Below are 22,448 nucleotides of genomic sequence, written 5' to 3' on the forward strand. Positions count from 1 at the left end.
AACAAAACCAACAAAACTAGCAAAACCAAAGAACACTCCCCCCCCCCCCCCCATACTTAAACAACACATTGTCCTCAATGTAGCACAATTAAAAGATTAAAAACAATTAAATCATCAAAGAGAATCGGACAAGTGTAATAAAAGCAAAGAAGGAGGTAGGAAAAGAAAAACTCCCTAAGTCATGGTGGAGGAAGAGTAGGGTGGAGTAAGGAATTCTCTTCCACCACTACGTCCACTAAAGAAGGGTTCGTGAGGAATGGCTTAAGTCGATGTCCGTTGACCTTGAAGCTCTTGTTTGTGGAGTCGCTTTTGATCTCAACTGTACCATAAGGAAAAACATTAGTAACAACAAAAGGACCAATCCACTTAGACCTCAACTTACCATTCATGAGTCCAAGCCTAGAATTATACAATAACACTTTTTGCCCAACCATGAAGTCCTTTTTAACTATCATGCTATCATGGAACTTCTTGGTCTTTTCTTTGTAGAACTTGGCATTCTCGTAGGCTTCTAGGCGGATTTCATCTAACTCACTCAGTTGCAACTTTCTTTCCTCACCAGCTTGATCCATAGTCTTCACTGCCCAGTAAGCTTTGTGCTCAATTTCCACTGGAAGATGACATGCCTTTCCAAAGACAACCCGATAAGGAGACATTCCTATGGGTGCTTTGTAGGCAGTCCGATGTGCCCAGAGAGCATCATCAAGCCTGGTACTCCAATCTTTCCTGCTTGGCTGCACAATCTTCTCTAAAATTCGCTTGATTTCCCAGTTAGAAATTTCTGCCTGTCCATTGGTCTGGGGGTGGTATGGTGTGGATACCCTGTTTACCACCCCGTACATTTTAAGCAAGGCATGCATTGTCCTGTTGCAAAAATGGGTTCCTTGATCACTAACAATTGCTTTAGGTACTCCAAACCTGCAAAACAGATTAGACTTGACAAAGTCTGCAACAACTTTAGCATCATTAGTTCTAGTGGGCTTGGCTTCCACCCATTTTGAAACATAGTCAACTGCAAGGAGAATGTAAACATAACCAAAAGAGACAGGAAAAGGACCCATGAAATCTATACCCCAGACATCAAACACCTCACAGAATAGCATAGGTTGCTGAGGCATTTGTTGTCGCCATGTAAGTGTATTTCCTGCTCTCTGACACTGCTCACAAGTGTTGCAGATCTTCCACGCATCTTTAAAGATGGTGGGCCAATAAAAACCACAATCAAGCACTTTGCGAGCTGTCCTTTGAACACCCAGATGACCTCCTGGTGCGGAAGAATGACAGAACTGCAGGACTGAGTCAGTCTCATGATCTGGAATGCACCGTCTAATGACCTGATCACTGCATAATTTCCACAAGTAGGGGTCATCCCAAATAAAATGCTTAGCATCACTTTTAATTTTATCTTTTTGGGCCTTAGATGCTAAGGGAGGAAAAACAGAAGAAACTAAATAATTGACAATATTAGCAAACCAGGGAGTAGAAAGAGAGTTAGAAATACTATACAGTATATACAAATGATCATCCGGGAAATCATCCCGAATAGGTGAATCTGCATCAGATACACGTTCGATCCGACTCAAATGATCAACAACTAGATTTTGTGCTCCGCTCCTATCACGGATCTCCAAGTCAAACTCTTGGAGCCAGAGCATCCATCGGATCAACCTAGGCTTAGAATCAGCCTTCTTCAACAAGTACTTTAGAGCTGCATGGTTAGTATAAACAATAATGCGGGTACCAAGCAAATAAGATCGAAATTTTTCAAGAGCAAAAACTATGGCTAGAAGCTCTTTCTCAGTAGTAGTATAATTCGCTTAGGCAGCATCTAAAGTCCTTGAAGCATAATATATCACCCTTGGGAATTTATCAATTTTCTGAGCAAGGACAGCCCCCAATGCATAATTTGATGCATCACACATAAGCTCAAAAGGGGCTGTCCAATCGGGTGCCTGGATGATGGGGGTGGTAGTCAACGCTCTTTTGAGGCAATCAAAAGCCTCTTTGCATCTGTCATTAAAGTCAAACTCCACCTCCTTTTGCAACAAGTTGGACAGTGGAAGGGCTACTTTGCTAAAATCCCTTATAAAGCGCCTGTAGAATCCTACATGACCAAGAAAAGATCGCACCTCTCGCACAAAAGAGGGGTAAGGCAATTGTGAAATAACATAAATTTTTGCAGGATCTACTTCAATACCCTTATTGGAAATAATGTGGCCTAAAACTATACCTTGCTCAACCATAAAATGACATTTTTCAAAATTTAGAACAAGGTTAGTTTCAATGCATCTATTCAAAACTTTTTCCAAACTATTCAAACAACCATCAAAAGAGGATCCATATACAGTGAAATCATCCATAAACACCTCTATGCAATTTTCTAAAAAATCACTGAAAATACTAATCATGCACCGCTGGAAGGTACCAGGGGCATTGCACAGGCCGAAAGGCATCCTCCTATAAGCAAAAGTGCCAAAGGGGCAGGTGAATGTGGTCTTTTCCTGATCCTCAGGAGCAATAGTAATTTGCATATAACTAGAAAAACCATCAAGGAAACAGTAGTGGGATTTACCTGCCAGACGTTCAAGCATCTGGTCAATGAATGGCAGGGGAAAATGGTCCTTTTTGGTAACCTGGTTCAGCCTCCTATAGTCAATGCAGACTCTCCAACTGTTCTGCACCTGAGTAGGAATCATCAACTCCTTCTCATTTTTTATCACTGTGAGGCCGATCTTCTTCGAGACTACCTGGACGGGACTCACCCATTGGCTGTCAGAGATAGGATAAATGATTCCAGCTTGCAAAAGCTTGGTTATCTCCTTCTTCACTACATCAAGAATCACCGGGTTGAGTCTTCTCTGTGGTTGTTTTACTGGTTTAGCTCCATCCTCTAAATTTATTCGATGCATACATGTGGATGGGCTAATACCAGGAATGTCCGCCAGGGTCCAGCCTATAGCCTTCTTATGCTTCTTGAGAACTAACAACAACTTCTCCTCTTGCTCATCAGCAAGGGAGGCAGATATAATCACTGGAAAACTCTTGCTATCATCCAAGTAAGCATATTTTAAATTTGATGGCAGAGGCTTCAATTCTGGTGTGGTTGGCTGGACAGTGGTAGAAGGAGATGGTTTCTCAGCCTTTACCTCATAAAGAAAGTCAGAGGAATGTGTACTTCCTGAAACATGGTTAGTCCTATCTGACTCTATAAAATCAATCTCGAGAGGTAAAACACCACCACCAGACATGCAATCAATATCACTCTCAGATTCACTCTCAACATCAAATTTAGACATATGATCAAGTACAATTTCAGACTCAATGCATGAAGAGTGAGAGACATGCAGATTAGAATAAAGATCATTCATGTATTCATCAACAACATGGTCAATTATTTCAGCACGAAATACAGAAAGATCTTCAGATGGGTATTTCATAGCATCCAGAATATTAAAATGAACAGTTATATCACCAAACTCCATGGATAGTGTGCCTGCATATACATCTATCTTAGTTCTAGCAGTTTTCATAAAGGGTCTGCCTAGAATGATGGGAACTGATCCTTGAGAGAATCCATCCTCCATATTCAAAATATAAAAATCAACAGGGAAAATCAGTTCACCAACTCTAACTAAGACATCTTCTATGAAACCAACAGGATAGGCAACACTTCTATTAGCTAAATGAATTACCACATCAGTTGACTGCAAGGGACCTATAGATAGAGAATTAAAAATAGACAGAGGCATAACACTAACAGAGGCTCCTAAATCTAGCATGGCATTGTCAAACTTACTATTCCCTATAATACAAGGTATGCTGAATGTACCTGGATCTTTGCATTTTTCAGGAATTTGAGGAACATATTTACCAATCAATACGGAGACATTTCTGCCCATGCTAATTTGTTCACTTCCTTTAAGCTTCCGCTTATTAGTGCACAACTCCTTCAAGAATTTAGCATATCTTGGAATTTGCTTTATTGCATCCAACAGAGGTATGTTTACCTCTACTTTTCTAAACGTTTCCAAGATCTCTTTCTCTGCCTCTTCCATTTTTTTGTTGGAAACTGCTCTTGGAGGGAATGGAAGAGGGGGAATGTGCTACTTCTGCAAATCAGAATTACCTGTGGAAGAAGATTCACCTGCATAGAAATTGTTAGGTAAATTTTTGTCATCACCTTTTTCTGGAGTAGAGTGAAGTTTGGCAGGTTCATTTGCAGATGAGGAAGGTGCTACGGGTTGAGGTCCTTGACACTGCTTTCCCGACCTCAATGAAATGGCACTGACATTTTTGGGATTTTGGACAGCTTGAGAAGGTAGTTTGTCAGAATTCTGGGACTATTGTTTATTCAATTGTGTAGCTAATTGTCCCATCTGATTAGTCAAGCTTTGAATGGAGGCTCTGGTCTCTTGTTGAAACTGCATGTTCTGCAGCGTCATTTGCCTCACGAGTTCTTCGAGGGAAGGTTGTGGAGGAGCCTCAACTGTTGGCTATTTCTGGGGCTGTTGCTGTTGTTGGATTGGTGGAGGAATGTATGGTCTGCTTGGGCCAGCAGCATTTTGGAAGGAAGGAGCAGGTTGTTGTTGTTGTTGTTGTTGTTGTTGTTGAGGGCTAGACCATCTGAGATTAGGGTGATTCCTCCATCCAGGGTTGTATCTGTTGCTGGAGAGGTCATAATTGTTCTGCTGTGGTTGATTTTGCTGCTGAGGTTGAGGAGGTCTATTGTAAATGTTTGCAGCATAAGCTTCAGGCTGCTCAATTGCTCCAGGTTGCTGCATGGAAGGGCAAAGGTCTGTATGGTGGTCAGCAGAGGAGCACAAACCACAAACCCTTGCGACAGGTACAGATTTCTGATTCAAGGCCAGCTGGGTTACCAAGTTAACCAATGCATCCAGTTTGCCTTCAAGCTTCTTAGTTTCAGATGATGCAGATGGGTTTGTAGCTACCTCATGCACTCCTCTAATGACTATGGCATCATTTCTGGCGCTAAACTGTTGGGAGTTGGAAGCCATCTTCTCAATTAAATTTCTGGCTTCAGCAGGAGTCATGTCTCCAAGGGCTCCACCACTGGCAGCATCTATGATACTTCTCTCCATATTACTGAGTCCTTCATTAAAATATTGGAGAAGAAGCTGCTCTGAAATCTGATGGTGGGGGCAACTGGTACATAGTTTCTTAAATCTCTCCCAGTACTCATACAGGCTCTCTCCATTGAGTTGTCTAATACCTGAGATATCCTTCCTGATGGTTGTGGTCCTGGAAGCAGGGAAATTTTTTTCTAAGAATACTCTCTTAAGGTCATCCCAGCTCGTGATGGACCTTGGAGCAAGGTAATACAGCCAGTTCTTTGCCACTCCCTCTAATGAATAAGGAAAAGCCTTCAGAAATATGTGATCCTCTTGGACATCTGGGGGTTTCATGGTGGAGCAGACAATGTGAAATTCTTTCAAATGTTTGTGTGGGTCTTCACCTGCAAGGCCATGAAACTTTGGAAGCAAATGAATCAGTCCAGTTTTAAGAACATATGGGACATCCTCATCAGGGTATTGGATGCAAAAGCTTTCGTAGGTGAAATCAGGTGCAGCCATTTCCCTTAGAGTCCTATCACGGGGTGGAGGTTGTGCCATGTTCTCAAAATGTGCAAAATCAGAATGCTCAGAATCAGAATGCTCAAAATTATAATGCTCAAGATCAGGATGTTCAAAATCACCAATAACAGAATGCACAGATTCACCAGTAATGGAATGCTCAAAATGATCAAAAGGTATAAAATGATGCCTAACTAATCTGTGAAATGTCCTATCTATCTCAGGATCAAAGGGTTGTAAGTCAGATGGATTGCCTCTAGTCATACACTACATTCAGCATGCACACAACTAGTTGCCTTGTCATGTAAATAAAGGTGTAGGTTTGAAATACAGCTAACCTCAAATGATATCCAAATGACTTGAAATTTTGTGAGCAACCTTATAAAATGATGAGAAGATAGCACAAAAAATTTCAGACAAAAATTCAAAGTCTAACTATGAAAGCTAAAATTGGTAGGTTAAGAAAAATAAGTGAATAAAACTTGAAAAATAAAAAACTTTTGACAGAATCACTTTTTTTGGACGATGGAGACCTCAGCCAGCCTTTGGCGGGCTGCCACAGCATAGGAAATTTTTTTCTACCCCAAATGCATACATAATAATTGCGATTCTGATAACCGGAGCAAAAGTTATGGCCGTTTGAAGTTTTGACAAACACAAAATTTGCTAGTTTTTTGGAACTTTCAAATCTGACCAAACTAAAGGCTCTAGCTATTTTTCCCACAAAATATGGATTAAAAGAAGTTACCACAAAAATATTCAGCCAAAAATAACAACCCTAGCTACTAAAACAAAAAATCACAAATAATTCAGCATGTGTGGTCGCTAAAATCCGTCGCTAAGGGATTTCTACTACTACTCTGGTTTGCCGCAAGCAGAAATGGTCGCTAAGTCCGTCGCAAAACACTATTCACAGCAAAACACCCAAAACTGAAACAGGGGAAGCGCTCAATAGGAAAACTGAAATAGAACACACACTAAACAAAATATCAAGATACTAAACGACACTAACACACATACTAACACAATACTAACAATTAAACATAAAACACGAAAGAATTAAACACACAACGCTAGCTATTATGAACCTTTGGACACTGCTCCCCGGCAATGGCGCCAAATTTGATCGAGGCCGTACCCGAATCAAATAAACATGAAAATGCAGTAACTAGGAAGTGATCCTAGGTCGTTTCCCAACGAACAGTGACAAACCAAATGTTCATAATATACTTGCAGTAACAGTAACGATTGGGGGGGATTTGTTTGTTTTGTGATTAAAGAGCAGAACAAGTAAACTGGAATACGAATCTACTAATATTAAAAACGGGTTGTTTCCTCTGATTCAGAAGCCATTCTCTTATCCTGGGTTATGGAGAATTCGTCCCTAACAGTCAACCATTTAATCCAACCCTATTTCAATTTACTAAGCGAAAATCAACTTAGGGTTTTCAATACATGATTAGGCACCACATACACCAGTTAGCCCTTCGTCCATTAAGCATGAACGCAAGTTAGGCTCAGAGGCAATTAATCGAACACAAAGCGTGCACTGATTAATATTAACGAATTTGGGATAACTGGTGAAGGGAAAATTGCCAGGAAACCACATTACAAGCGAAACCTCAAAGAGAGTTGGGCTTTGTCCTCAAAAGGAAACAACACCAGACAATCTAGCCTTCCATGGATTCAAACAGAAAACGCAAATGAAAAATGAAGCAGAAACGTAAATGAACAGAAATGTAAATGAACAGAAATGTAAATGAAACAGAAACGTAAATAAGAGTAGAAGAAGAAGCAAGAACGAAATTGTAATTAGAAGAAGAAAACGTAAAATTGCATTACGTGAACAGTAGCATCAAAGCAGAAAACGTAAAACCCTAAAACAAAAGCTCTGAATAATGAATAGCATGATAGAATGGCCTTGCACGAATCCCAAGGCTGCTATTTAAAAAGAGTCACTCAAAGTCACTGGGCCCTATTACAATACTCTGGCCCAAAACGAAATAAACACTGAACAACATAAAATAAAATTGCGAAATTTCCTAATTAGAAATTAACTAAGGTAAGCGCTGCTTTATTTGCCCTCTTCGAGTCCATAACCAAAATCCAGATTAAGCCCAATGTTTCATTAATTCCTGAAATTAGATTAAAAACATCAAATTAGCTAAATGAGCCCAAATAATAAAACTGCTTGATTAATTCACAATTAAGACCAATCAGTAATTAAAATGGTGCAAAAAGGGTTTAGAAAACAGAAGAAAATGATGGCACATCATAGACCTATTGTATAGGAATTTTGATGATTGTATACATGTGGCTGAAGCCACTACAGTGGACACCTTTGCTCTGGATGACACTATGTATTTTGCAAAACTCCCATATTTTGGACAGCTTTAAATGATGAATGTACTTATGTTTAATCTGGTTATTTGAAAAGAAAGCATTAGCAAACTTTAGTTGCAAAAGAGTTTATCGACCGTATTTTATTTTATTATATTCACATGACGACCTAAAGTAATGGCTGGCATACCTTTCTTTTTGAAAAAGCAAAATATCTAGAGGTTATGAGTGAATCAGAAAGGAATGACTCCGAATAGAGTTGTGAACTGGCCATTCAGGACTCTATAGTGATGATTTTCCTTCTGAACTTAATTATTGTGAAAAGAGAAAGAAATGAAAAAGAAAAAGAAGAAAAAAATTTACCATGGTGTTTGTTATTTAAATCATTACTATTAAACCAGTCATTATTTTAGGGACGTCACAATTGGTGGTATCAGAGCAAAAGTTGGATTCTAGTGAACCTGTTTATGGTCTAGCTGTGTGAATGCTGTGTATCTCTGAGACTTGGGAAGTAGGTTTCGGGGAGTGACGTTAAGTCACACATTGTGTGTATTTCTACCTTCTTATCTTAAGCATGAATGTGTGATTGATTCAGTAGGATTGTTATGTGTATATATATATGTATAGGGAGAAGGATATTGTTGTAACTGTCATAGCCTGTGTGGTACACTCTCTCAGTAGGATTTCTTGGATACTAATAGTTTTCCTACAAGATAGGTATGGCAGGACGTGGTAGGGATCAGAATCGTGACGTTCTCGACCGCATCACAGCTGTGCTGGAAACTCTAGTGCAGGAACGTGATGTGGAGCCGGTGGAGTATCGGGGACTCATGGCTTTCCGTAAGAACCACCCGCCAAAGTTCAGTGGAGACTATGATCCGGAAGGTGCTAGGTTGTGGTTGGCTGAGATGGAAAAGATTTTCGAGGCGATGGGTTGCCTCGAGGAGCATAAGGTCCCTTATGCGACATTTATGCTCCAAGGAGAGGCCGAGAATTGGTGGAAGTTCGTGAAGCCTTCATTTGCGGCATCTGGAGGCGTGATTCCTTGGAATGCCTTCAAGGACAAATTTCTGGAAAATTACTTTCCACGAGATCTCAGGAAGCGGAAGGCGAGGGAATTTATGAATTTGAAGTAGGGAAACATGTCTGTTGGGGAGTACACAGCCAAGTTTAATGAGCTTCTACAGTATTGGCCTCAATACCAAGATGCTCGGAATGAGGAAGATTTATGTGCTCAGTTTGAGAATGGGCTTCGTTTGGAGATCCAACAGGCAGTTAGCTATATGCAGATCACAGATTTTAACCAGCTAGTGACAAAGTGCAGGATTTTTGAGGACAAGATGAAGGAGAGGCAAGCTAGAGGCGTTGGAGGACCGCAGAGAAACCATCCATTTAGAGGAAACAGTAATAAGGGAATGAAGCCGTATGCTAGCAACAAGGGGAAGCAACCCATGGCTGCCTCCAATATGAGCCAGTCAAGGGGGACTGGGGTACAATGTTTTCAGTGTGGGGGACCGCATCTTAAGAGGAATTGCCCACAGCTCCAGCAGACAAAGGAGAACCGTTGTTATGTTTGTGGCAAGGTGGGCCATTATGCTCGAGAATGTAGGGTGACCGGGAGACCGACGGTAACTGCCAATTCCAACACCGTCAATCGTGGACCCACTAATTCCACAAGGAGCGGTAATGTTAGCAACAACAAGACTAGTGGTGGAAGACCAAAAGTACCCTCCTGGGTATTTGCTATGAGTGGTTCAGAAGCAGCTGCCTCTGACGATTTGATACGGGGTAAGTGTTTGATTGCTGATAAACTACTAGATGTACTTTATGATTCGGGTGCCACACATTCTTTCACATCTCATGCATGTGAGGAGAGATTGGGGTTATGTGCGACGGAGTTACCATATGATATGGTGGTGTCTACTCCGACGAGCAAGCCTGTAACCACCTCTCGGGTGTGTTTGAAGTGTCCTATAATTGTTGAGGGTCGATCTTTTATGGCGGATTTGATTTGCCTACCTTTAGCTCATCTAGATGTGATCTTGGGGATGGATTGGTTATCTACTAACCATATCTTTCTAGACTGCAAGGAGAAGATGCTAGTATTTGGTGGAGATGTAGTTCCCAATGAATCCTTGAAAGAGAATGCAGCCAACAAAGGAACGGAGGATGTTCGAACTTACATGGTGTTGTTCTCCATGAATGTGGAGGAGGTCGCTGAAGTTAGTAGTATACCGGTGGTATCAGAATTTCTAGAAGTTTTTCCTGACGACATTTGTGAATTACCACCTGAGAGAGAAGTGGAATTCATTATTGACTTGGTGCCTGGGGCGAATCCAGTGTCGATCGCGCCTTATAGAATGTCCCCGGTAGAACTAGCAGAGGTGAAGGCACAAGTGCAGGATCTTTTGAGAAAACAATTTGTTCGTCCAAGCACATCACCGTGGGGAGCGCCGGTCTTGTTGGTTAAAAAGAAGGATGGAAGTATGAGAATGTGCGTAGACTACCGGCAGCTAAACAAGGTCACTATCAAGAACAAATATCCTCTACCAAGGATAGATGATTTGATTGATCAATTGAGGGGAGCGACGGTATTTTCGAAGATCGATTTACGATCTGGATATCATCAAATCCGAGTTAAGAAGGAGGATATCCCAAAGACTGCGTTTCAGACTCGGTATGGGCATTATTAGTATTTAGTCATGCCATTTGGAGTGACTAATGCTCAGGCTATTTTCATGGACTATATGAACCGTATATTCCATGATTACTTGGATCAGTTCGTGGTTGTGTTCATTGATGATATCCTAGTGTATTCAAGGAATAAGGGGGAGCATGAGAAGCACTTGAGGATTGTGTTGCATATCCTGAGGGATAGGAAATTGTTCGCCAAATTGTCGAAATGTAAATTTTGGTTGGAGAAAGTGCAGTTCTTGGGGCATGTGATTTCTAAGGACGGGGTTGCGGTGGATCCGAAGAAGGTGGAGTCGGTCATGGAATGGCAACAACCGACAACTCCAACGGAAGTTCGAAGTTTCTTGGGGTTGGCTGGCTATTATAGAAAATTCATTGAGGGATTTTCTAAATTGGCATTGCCCCTAACCAAATTGACTCGTAAGAATGAGAAGTTTGTCTGGAATGAGAAGTGTGATCAAAGTTTCCAAGAGTTGAAGAGGCGGTTGACAATAGCTCCAGTGTTAATTTTGCCTGACCCTAAGAGACCATTTGAAGTGTATTGCGATGCGAGCGGGCAAGGCTTGGGGTGTGTGTTGATGCAAGAGAGAAGAGTAGTGGCTTATGCTTCACGTCAATTACATCCTCATGAAGTTAACTATCCAACCCATGACTTGGAACTAGCAGCGGTGGTCTTTGCTTTAAAGATTTGGAGGCATTATTTATACGGTACTTGTTTTGAAGTTTTCAGTGATCACAAGAGTCTCAAATACTTGTTCGATCAGAAGGAACTCAATATGAGGCAACGAAGATGGATGGAGTTCCTCAAGGATTATGATTTTGGTCTTTTCTACCATCCCGGAAAGGCTAATGTAGTAGCCGACGCATTAAGCCGGAAGTTCTTACATGTTGCGACTATGATGAGTTTGGAGCAGAGATTGATAGAAGAGTTCCGAGATCTGAATCTAGCAATCGAGATGCGACCCAAGAGCTTATTTGTGGGAGCGTTGCAGATCACCAATGAATTTGTAGATCACATATGCGAGGCTCAAGAGGATGACCAGTTTTTGCAAGGCAAAGTGTTAGATGTAATGGGAGATAAGGATGTGAAGTTTAAGGAGGACACAACCGGGTTAATTAGATTCAAGGGGAGGATATGTGTGCCATCTTTAGATGATTTGAAAGTTAAGATCTTGGAGGAAGCGCATAAAAGTCGTCTTAGTTTCCACCCAGGAATGACTAAGATGTACCAAGATTTGAAGAGATGTTTTTGGTGGCATGGCATGACGAAAGATGTAGCTGAATATGTAGCGGGATGTTTGACATGTCAAAAGGCTAAGGCTGAGCACCAGCGACCATCAAGAGAATTGAAGCCATTATAAATTCCGGAATGGAAATGGGAGAGCATATCTATGGATTTTGTATCTAGTTTACCCAAGACTAGTCGGGGACATGATGCTGTGTGGGTCATAGTAGATCGACTTACCAAATCTGCTCATTTTATTCTAGTGAATATGAAGTATAGAATGGAGAAGCTAGTGGAGTTGTATATCAAAGAAGTAGTAAGGTTGCATGGAATTCCTTCCAGTATTGTATCAGACAGGGATCCGAGGTTCACTTCGCGATTTTGGACAAGTCTACATGAAGCATTGGGGACAAAGCTGAAGCTTAGTTCAGCTTATCATCCTCAAACAGATGGTCAGACTGAACGAACCATTCAGACTCTAGAAGATCTACTTCGGGCGTGTATTATAGAGCAACAAGGTAGCTGGATGGATTGTTTGCCATTGATTGAATTTACTTACAACAATAGCTACTAAGCCAGTATTGGTATGGCTCCTTTTGAAGCTCTATATGGATGAAAGTGCAAAACTCCTATTTGTTGGTACGATGATGGGGAAGCAGTACTCCTTGGACCTGAAATGCTACAACAGATTAACGAACAAGTGAAATTGATTCGAGAGAAGATACAAGCATCTCAGGATAGGCAGAAGAGCTATTATGATAGAAGGAGGAAGCCACTAGATTTTCAGGAAGAAGAACATGTGTTTTTGAAGGTTTCTCCTGTAACCGGAGTCGGAAGAGCTCTCAAATCTAGGAAGTTGACGCCCAAGTATCTAGGTCCGTATCAGATTTTGAAGAAGGTTGGGCCTATAGCTTATCAGATCGCCTTACCTCCGAGTTTATCAAATTTGCATCCTGTGTTTCATGTCTCTCAACTGAGACGGTACAACCCGGATCCATCACATATACTTGCAGTGGATGAGGTACAGGTGAAGGATAACCTCACCTATAAAGCACAACCTCAGAAGATCACTGATCAAAGAATGAAGTCACTGAGAGGAAAGGAGATCGTGTTGGTGAGGGTGCAGTGGGGACCCGATGAGGGTGATTCAACATGGGAGTTAGAGGATAGGATGAGAGAATTGTACCCAATTTTGTTCATAGAGTAGTTAATTTCAGGGACGAAATTCCTTAAAGGGTGGGAGTATTGTGAAATCCTGGAAATTTCTACCCGGAATTTTTGTAAACAGTGCATTTTGGATGGTGTTATATATATATATATATATATATATATATATATATATATATATATATATATATATATATATGAGTATTATTCAGTGTATGTATATATGTATATACTCCTGGTAGAAGTAAGTATATTGGGGAAGATACGCGGATTAGGCTAATTAACGAAGAGAAATCCATAACTGGATGGTAATAGGTTAATTCTCCATTAATTAGTCTAAAAATCATCGTTTTGCGTGCAACTTAAAATTTAACAAAATCAACCTCTAAACCAAACTCGGGGTTTTATCCTGAGCGTTTTGATATATATATTGCCTACTTTCAAAAACTGGCCCCGACGGGCGCAGATAAACGCGAGGGACTGGAACCAGAGGAATGACATGCAAACCGAGGCAGGATTTCAGCATTTCCAAAGGTCAGCTTTTTCTCTTCATGTGGCTGAGCATGAGTCACATCAAGAGAAAAAGTGGGCCCTTTTGCTCCACTCAAATGGAGACATGTGGCATAGCTTAAAATAAAATAATAGAAAAGAGAAAAGCCTTTTTAAACCAAAAAGCAACACTCTCTCTCCTCACTCAGCCCCAAAATTTCAGAAAGCTCTTTCCTCTCTCTCTCACGTTGCCATTCTCTTCTTCTTCCTCCACCATTGAAGCTCCAACAAAGCTCCAACCTTTGGTAGCCATTTCTGCTCCAAATCGCGAAAGGAAGGCATTTTCGGAGTCGTGAAGCGCATCTCTACGTGTGGGACTTCGAAATTTCAGGTTTGAGTAGACTTCTTCTCACCTAAATTTTCATGGGTATGGGGTTTTGGGAGATATGATGGGTAGTTTTACTAGGTTTATGCATTGTGGTAGTTATTTGTGAAGGAATTTGTTGAAAGCATGTTGAACTTGCCATGTTTGGTGTGAGTCAAGCTTACCCATTCTGTTTTAGGGTTTTTATGATGATGCTTGTGATGTTTATGTGCTGAAATTGCTGATGGAAAATTGCTAGGGATGAAGGGTAGAGTTAACCTAGGGTTAGAAAGTGAGAATGTAGTCCTATGAGTGGAAAAGTGTGAGGCTTTGAGGGTTTGGAAGGCCAAATCTGGATTCAGTGGTAAATGGAGGTTAAAGTGAGTTAATCCTAGTTTGAAATGTCATTTAGGACTTATGAGAAAGCTTGGGCTGTGCAAGAGAGAAAAACAAATGACCAAAGTGAAGGCAAGAGCCATTTCTAGGGTAAGATTGGGTGTTGAGGAGTCAAATTTTGATTCGGTGGAATTTTAGGTGCAAAACCAGTTTGAGCAAGTTTAGATTGATGTTATAGACTTGTGTGAGGTGAGAGTTTGCTCCAAATTTAGTCTATTCTCATTTTCACTTCTCAAACCTTGAAAATCCACTAAATAGAGGGGTTTTAGATACCTAGATTTTGAGTTGCTTTGGTCTGAAGCTTGTCCTTGGTTTAGACATGATTGATACATGTTTTAGGACTTGTAGGATTCAATTTGGGCAAAATTGGATGAAGGCAAGAGTTATTTTCGAAATCTGCACTTTATGCAGAATTTTGTTGTTGAAATGTGCAGCAGAATTTTGTATATGTGCAGAAAAATGCTTGTGTATGGCTGGTTGTGAAAAGGGTAGTACATATGGGGTTCTGGATATTTCCTAGCAGATCCCAACGGTCAAAATGTATACTTATGTACTAGAGACTTCCAGTAAAATTTTCGAGTCGATCCAACGGTTAACGAATTGGAACGAAGAGAATATTACTGGGGTATTTGAGTGTGAAAAAGCTGTGATGTTGGTTTGTGTTTTGAGCAGAGTTTTCTGCCTCTGCCCTGTTTTCTTGGCTGTGTTAGTTCATGATGATTGGATGTTGATTTTCTTGGATGTTGTGGAAGCTTGGGAGGATTGATGGGGACCCGACGTTTAGAGGAACAAGGATAAGGGCTACGTGGGAGTACGTGAGCTCAGTTGGAGGTGGGCAACAGGGGATGGTGGGTTTATACGTGATTTGTGGATGTGGAGAATTGTCTTGCACCATCGCCCGACCGCCACCTAGTGCCACATGTGATGGGTACCCCATAATCCTACAAGCTTGAAATGAGGAAGTGGGGAAGGGTGAGACTTCCTTCTTTTATTGTTGACCACAGAGTGGTACTTGGAGATATGTCGCGGGGGTCAGGAAACCTTGGGGACGTCAGGTGGGGTGCTATTGCCCAAAACCAAGCTTGACCAATCCCGACCCAACCCGGGCATAGTCAGTCAGTGAGAACCTGTGATGTACCTAAACAGGCGAGCTCCTGGCAGTCAACAGATAAAAGGAACAAAGACCACAAAGCAAGGAGGCTTGGGTGGTGGCTGGCCAACTATGAATCTTGTGTGATATATGGGATATGGCCTCTGGTAATCAATTACCAAGGGTGGGTAATCGATTACAAGGCTTAAAAGTGAAGATAGGAAACTAAGATGGCCTCTGGTAATCGATTACCAAGGGGTGTAATCGATTACCAGGCTTGAAAATGGGATCAGGAAGCTAAGAGGGCTTATGGTAATTGATTACCAAGGGGTGTAATCGATTACCAGGCTTAGAAATGAAGGCAGCATGTTGTGGAGGCCTCTGGTAATCGATTACCAGGCTGTGTAATCGATTACACAGAGGAACATGCCACTGGTAATCGATTACCAGGTATGTGTAATCGATTACACAGTGCCTTTTTCAGGTTTTCATGTCCTGAAGCTATGTAATTCGAGTTTGGCCTCTGGTAATCGATTACCAAGGCTGTGTAATCGATTACCAGGGATGAAAAGCCTTGAGATACCCTTTTACTTGCATGTAGTGGTTATGGGACGCATTGTGTTGCTATCGTAGTTAGATCTCTCGTGAAAGAGTCTACCCCTTTCCTTTTCTTTCTTGTAGATCGCGATGGCGGTGCAACTAATCCATGATCGAGTGGAGATGGAGTGCCTAGAGGGAGCTTGGGAGACCCTCGAAGGCAATGCGAGGTGCCGATTTCGGGGCATGATTCGATTCACGGCTACTTCATTGGTGCATCCAGATGAACCCGCGCGCACGCTTCAGCGCACTGTGGAGTGGATATTACCCACGCCTACACCATACCGTCTAGTGGAGCCAGTCCAAGTGATCGAGGTGACGTCATCCGAGGAAGACCCTGAGGAGGATCCTGAGGAGCTACCTCCTGAGCCTGCTGTGGATGCTCTTGACTTTCTAGAGGATGATGAGGACCCACTCCCTGAGGTGGATTCTCCCGAGGACATCATGTCGGCATCTAAGGCAGACTCTATGGAGGATAGTGGCCCTGGAGAGATGGCGATTAGTGGAGGCTCTTCATCATAGTAGACAGCTCTTTGGACTAGTTTTATATACTTTTTGAGGGTGGGTGTATCTAGGACTGGCTGTTAGGTTTACTCTTTTGTTTTTGTATGGGTAGACCTATTGTATAGGAATTTTGATGATTGTATACATGTGGCTGAAGCCACTACAGTGGACACCTTTGCTCTGGATGACACAATGTATTTTGCAAAACTCCCATATTTTGGACAGCTTTAAATGATGAATGTATTTATGTTTAATCCAGTTATTTGAAAAGAAAGCATTAGCAAACTTTAGTTGCAAAAGAGTTTATCGACCGTATTTTATTTTATTATTTTCACGTGACGACCTAAAGTAATGACTGGCATACCTTTCTTTTTGAAAAAGGAAAATATCAAGAGGTTATGAGTGAATCAGAAAGGAATGACTCCGAATAGAGTTGTGAACTGGCCATTCAGGACTCTATAGAGATGATTTTCCTTATGAACTTAATTAATGTGAAAAGAGAAAGAAATGAAAAAGAAAAAGAAAAAAAAAAGTTACCATGGTGTTTGTTATTTAAATCATTACTATTAAACCAGTCATTATTTTGGGGACGTCATAGAGGACACATGATCAGCGCTAGGCAATCAATTCATGGATCTCCGAATAAGATATGAGGGTGGAGGATAGACGAACAGCGCTAGGCAATCAATTCGCGGGGCTCCAAAGCCGATGGTGAAGGACACATGAACAACGCTAGACAATCAATTCATGGGTCTTCAAATAAGATTTGAGGGTGGAGGATAGGCGAACAGCGCTAGGCAATCAATTCGCGTGGCTCCAGACTCGATGGTGGAGGACACATGAAAAGCGCTAGGCAATCAATTCATGGGTCTCCGAATAAGATTTGATGGTGGATGATAGGTAAACAACGCAAGGCAATCAATTCGCAGGGCTCCAGACTCGATGGTGGAGGACACATGAACAACGCTAGGCAATCAAATCATGGGCCTCCGAACAAAATTTGTGGGTGGAGGATAGGCGAACAACGCTAGGCAATCAATTCGCGGGGCTCCAGACTCGATGGTGGAGGACACATGCAAAGCGATAGGCAATCGAATCATGGGTCTCCGAACAAAATTTGAGGGTGGTGGATAGGCGAATAGCGCTGGGCAATCAATTCGCGGGGCTCCAGTAGCGTTGGTGGAGGACACATGAACAGCGCTAGGCAATCAAATCATGGGTCTCCGAACAACATTTGAGGGTGGAGGATAGGCGAACACTGCTAGGCAATCAATTCGCGGTGCTCCAGACTCGATGGTGGAGGACACATGATCAACATTAGACAATCAATTCATGGGTCTCCGAATAAGATTTGAGGGTGGAGAATAGGCGAACAACGCTAAACAATCAATTCGCGGGGCTCCAAACTCGATGGTGGAGGACACATGAACAGCGCTAGGCAATCAATTCATGGGTCTCCGAATAAGATATGAGGGTGGAGGATAGACGAATAGTGTTAGGCAATCAATTCGCGGGGCTCCAAAGTCGATGGTGGAGGACACATGAACAACGCTAGGAAATCAATTCATGGGTCTCTAAATAAGATTTGAGGGTGGAGGATAGGCGAACAACGCTAGGCAATCAATTCGCGGGGCTCCAGACTCGATGGTGGAGGACACATGAACAACGCTAGGCAATCAAATCATGGGTCTTCGAACAAGATTTGAGGGTGGAGGATAGGCGAACAGCGCTAGGAAATCAAATCGCGTGGCTCTAGACATGATGGTGGAGGACACATGAACAGCGCTAGGCAACCAAATCATGGGTCTTCGAACAAAATTTGAGGGTGGTGGATAGGCGAACAACGCTAGGCAAGCAATTCGCGGGGCTCCAGACTCGATGGTGGAGGACACATGAACAACGCTAGGCAATCAATTCATGGGTCTCCAAATAAGATATAAGGGTGGAGGATAGGCGAAAAGCGCTAGGCAATCAATTCGCGGGGCACCAAACTCGATGGTGGAGGACACATGAACAACGCTAGGCAATCAATTCATGGGTCTCCGAACAAGATTTGAGGGTGGAGGATAGGCGAACAGCGTTAGGAAATCAAATTGTGTGGCTCTAGACACGATGGTGGAGGACATATGAACAATGCTAGGCAATCAAATCATAGGTCTCCGAACAACATTTGAGGGTGGTGGATAGGCGAACGGCGCTAGGTAATCAATTCGCGGGGCTCCAGACTCGATGGTGGAGGACACATGAACAGCGCTTGGCAATCAATTCATGGGTCTCCGAATATGATTTGAGGGTGGAGGATAGGCGAACAGCGCTAGGAAATCAAATCGCGTGGCTCTAGACACGATGGTGGAGGACACATGAACAGCGCTAGGCATTCAAATCATGGGTCTTTGAACAAAATTTGAGGGTGGTGGATAGGCGAACAACGCTAGGCAAGAAATTCGCAGGGCTCCAGACTCGATGGTGGAGGACACATGAACAACGCTAGGCAATCAATTCATGGGTCTCCGAATAAGATATAAGGGTGGAGGATAGGCGAAAAGCGCTAGGAATTCAATTCGCGGGGCACCAAACTTGATGGTGGAGGACACATGAACAATGCTAGGCAATCAATTCATGGGTCTCTGAACAAGATTTGAGGGTGGAGGATAGGCGAAACGCGCTAGTCAATCAATTCACTCTATGGTGGAGGACACATGAATAGCGCTTGGCAATCAATTCATGGGTCTCCGAATAAGATTTGAGGGTGGAGGATAGGCGAACAACTTTAGGAAATCAATTTGTGAGCTCCAGACTTGATGGTGGAGGACAAATTAACAACGCTCGACAATCAATTCATGGGTCTCCGAACTTTATTTGAGGGTGGAGGATAGGCGAACAGTGCTAGGAAATCAATTCGCGGGGCTCCAGACTCGATGGTGGAGGACAAATGAACAACGCTAGGCAATAAATTCGTGGGTCTTCGAATAAGATTTGAGGGTTGAGGATAGGCGAACAGCACTAGGCAATCATTTCGGGGGGTTCCAGACTCGATGGTGGAGGACACATGAGCAGCGCTAGGCAATCAATTCATGGGTCTCCGAATAAGATTTAAGGGTGGAGGATAGGCGAACAGTGCTAGGCAATCAATTCGCGTGGCTCCAGACTCGATGGTGGAGGACACATGAACAGCGCTAGGCAATCAAATCATGGGTCTTCGAACAACATTTGAGGGTGGAGGATAGGCGAAAAGCGCTAGGCAATCAATTCGCGGGGCACCAGACGCGATGGTGGAGGACACATGATCAGTGCTTGGCAATCAATTCATGGGTCTCCGAATACGATTTGATGGTGGAGGATAGGCGAACAGCGCTAGGAAATCAAATCGCGTGGCTCTAGACACGATGGTGGAGGACACATGAACAACGCAAGGCAATCAAATCATGGGTCTTCGAACAAGATTTGAGGGTGGAGGATAGGCGAACAGCGCTATGAAATCAAATCGCGTCGCTCTAGACACGATGGTGGAGGACACATGAACAGCGCTAGGCATTCAAATCATGGGTCTTCGAACAAAATTTGAGGGTGGTGGATAGGCGAACAACGCTAGGCAAGAAATTCGCAGGGCTCCAGACTCGATGGTGGAGGACACATGAACAACGCTAGGCAATCAAATCATGGGTCTCCGAACAACATTTGAGGGTGGAGGATAGACGAAAAGCGCTAGGCAATCAATTCGCGGGGCACCAGACGCGATGGTGGAGGACACATGATCAACGCTTGGCAATCAATTCATGGGTCTACGAATAAGATTTGAGGGTGGAGGATAGGCGAACAGCGCTAGGCAATCAATTCGCAGGGCACCCGACGCGATGGTGGAGGACACATTAACAACGCTCGACAATCAATTCATGGGTCTCCAAACTTTATTTGAGGGTGGAGGATAGGCGAATAGCGCGAGGCAATCAATTCGCGGGGCTCCAGACTCGATGGTGGAGGACAAATGAACAACGCTAGGCAATAAATTCATGGGTCTTCGAATAAGATTTGAGGGTTGAGGATAGGCAAACAGCGCTAGGCAATCAATTCGCGGGGCTCCAGACACAATGGTGGAGGACACATGAACAGTGCTAGGCAATTAATTCATGGGTCTCCGAATAAGATTTGAGGGTGGAGGATAGGCGAACAGCACAAGGCAATCAATTGGTGGGGCTTCAAAGTCGATGCTGCAGGACACATGAACAACGCTAGGCAATCAATTCATGGGTCTCCGTACAAGATTTGAGGGTGGAGGATAGGCGAGCAACGCTAGGCAATCAATTTGCGAGCTCCAGACTCGATGGTGGAGGACACATGAACAGCGCTCGACAATAAATTCATGGGTCTCCAATTAAAATTTTAGCGTGAAGGATAGGCGAAGAGCGCTAGGCAATCAATTCGCGGGGCTCCAGACTCGACGGTGGAGGACACATGAACAACGCTAGGCAATCAATTCATGGGTCTCCGAATAAGATTTTAGGGTGGAGGATAGGCGAACGGCGCTAGGCAATCAATTCGCGGGGCTCCAGACTCGATGGTGGAGGACACATGAACAGCGCTAGGCAATCAATTCATGGGTCTCCGAATAAGATTTGAGGGTGGAGGATAGGCGAACAATGCTAGGCAATCGATTTGCGGGGCTCCAGACTCGATGGTGGAGGACACATGAACAGCGCTAGGCAATCAATTTATGGGTCTCCGAATAAGATTTTAGGGTGGAGGATAGGCGAACGGCGCTAGGCAATCAATTCGCTGGGCTCCAGACTCGATGGTGGAGGACACATGAACAACGCTAGGCAATCAATTCATGGGTCTCCGAATAAGATTTGAAGGTGGAGGATAGGCGAACAACGCTAGGCAATCAATTCGCGGGGCTCCAGACTCGATGGTGGAGGACACATGAACAACGCTAGGCAATCAATTTATGGGTCTCCGAATATGATTTTAGGGTGGAGGATAGGCGAACGGCGCTAGGCAATCAATTCTCTGGGCTCCAGACTCGATGGTGGAGGACACATGAAAAGCGCTTGGCAATCAATTCATGGGTCTTCGAATAAGATTTGAGGGTGGAGGATAGGCGAAAAGCGCAAGGCAATCAATTCGCGGGGCTCCAGACACGATGGTGGAGGACACATGATCAGCGCTAGGCAATCAATTCATGGGTCTCCGAATAAGATTTGAGGGTGGAGGATAGGCGAACAGCGCTAGGCAATCAATTCGTGGGGCTCGAGACTCGATTGTGGAGGACACATGAACAACGCTAGGCAATCAATTCATGGGTCTCCGAATAAGATTTGAGGGTGGAGGATAGGCGAACAGCGCTAGGCAATCAATTCGCGGGGCTCCAGACTCGATGGTGGAGGACACATGATCAGCGCTAGGCAATCAATTCATGGGTCTCCGAATAAGATTTGAGGGTGGAGGATAGGCGAACAGCGCTAGGCAATCAATTCGCAGGGCTCCAGACACGATGGTGGAGGACACATGATCAGCGCTAGGCAATCAATTCATGGGTCTCCGAATAAGATTTGAGGGTGTAGGATAGGCGAACAGCGCTAGGAAATCAATTCGCGGGGCTCCAGACTCGATGGTGGAGGACACATGAACAACGCTAGGCAATCAATTCATGGGTCTCTGAATAAGATATGAGGGTGGAGGATAGGCGAACAATGCTTGGCAATTAATTCGCGGGGCTCTAGAGCGATGGTGGAGGCCACATGAACAGCGCTAGGCAATCAAATCATGGGTCTCCGAACAACATTTGAGGGTGGAGGATAGGCGAACAGCGCTAGGCAATCAATTCGCGGTGCTCTTGACACGATGGTGGAGGACACATGATCAGCGCTAGGCAATCAATTCATGGGTCTCCGAATAAGATTTGAGGGTGGAGGATAGGCGAAAAGCGCAAGGCAATCAATTCGCGGGGCTCCAGACACGATGGTGGAGGACACATGATCAGCGCTAGGCAAT

At 43.4% G+C, this 22,448-nt stretch overlaps 1 non-coding gene across 1 annotated transcript; it reads left to right on the top strand.

Annotated features, from left to right (window-relative positions):
- Positions 1-5,145: 5,145 nt before the first annotated feature.
- LOC114403996 lies at positions 5,146-5,252 on the top strand. Its single transcript, XR_003664759.1, has one exon. It is a non-coding gene; the product is annotated as a small nucleolar RNA R71 (small nucleolar RNA).
- The last annotated feature ends 17,196 nt before the right edge of the window (positions 5,253-22,448 follow it).

This window comes from Glycine soja, chromosome 20 (assembly GCF_004193775.1).
Source record: "Glycine soja cultivar W05 chromosome 20, ASM419377v2, whole genome shotgun sequence".
NCBI classification, from domain to species: domain Eukaryota; kingdom Viridiplantae; phylum Streptophyta; class Magnoliopsida; order Fabales; family Fabaceae; genus Glycine; species Glycine soja.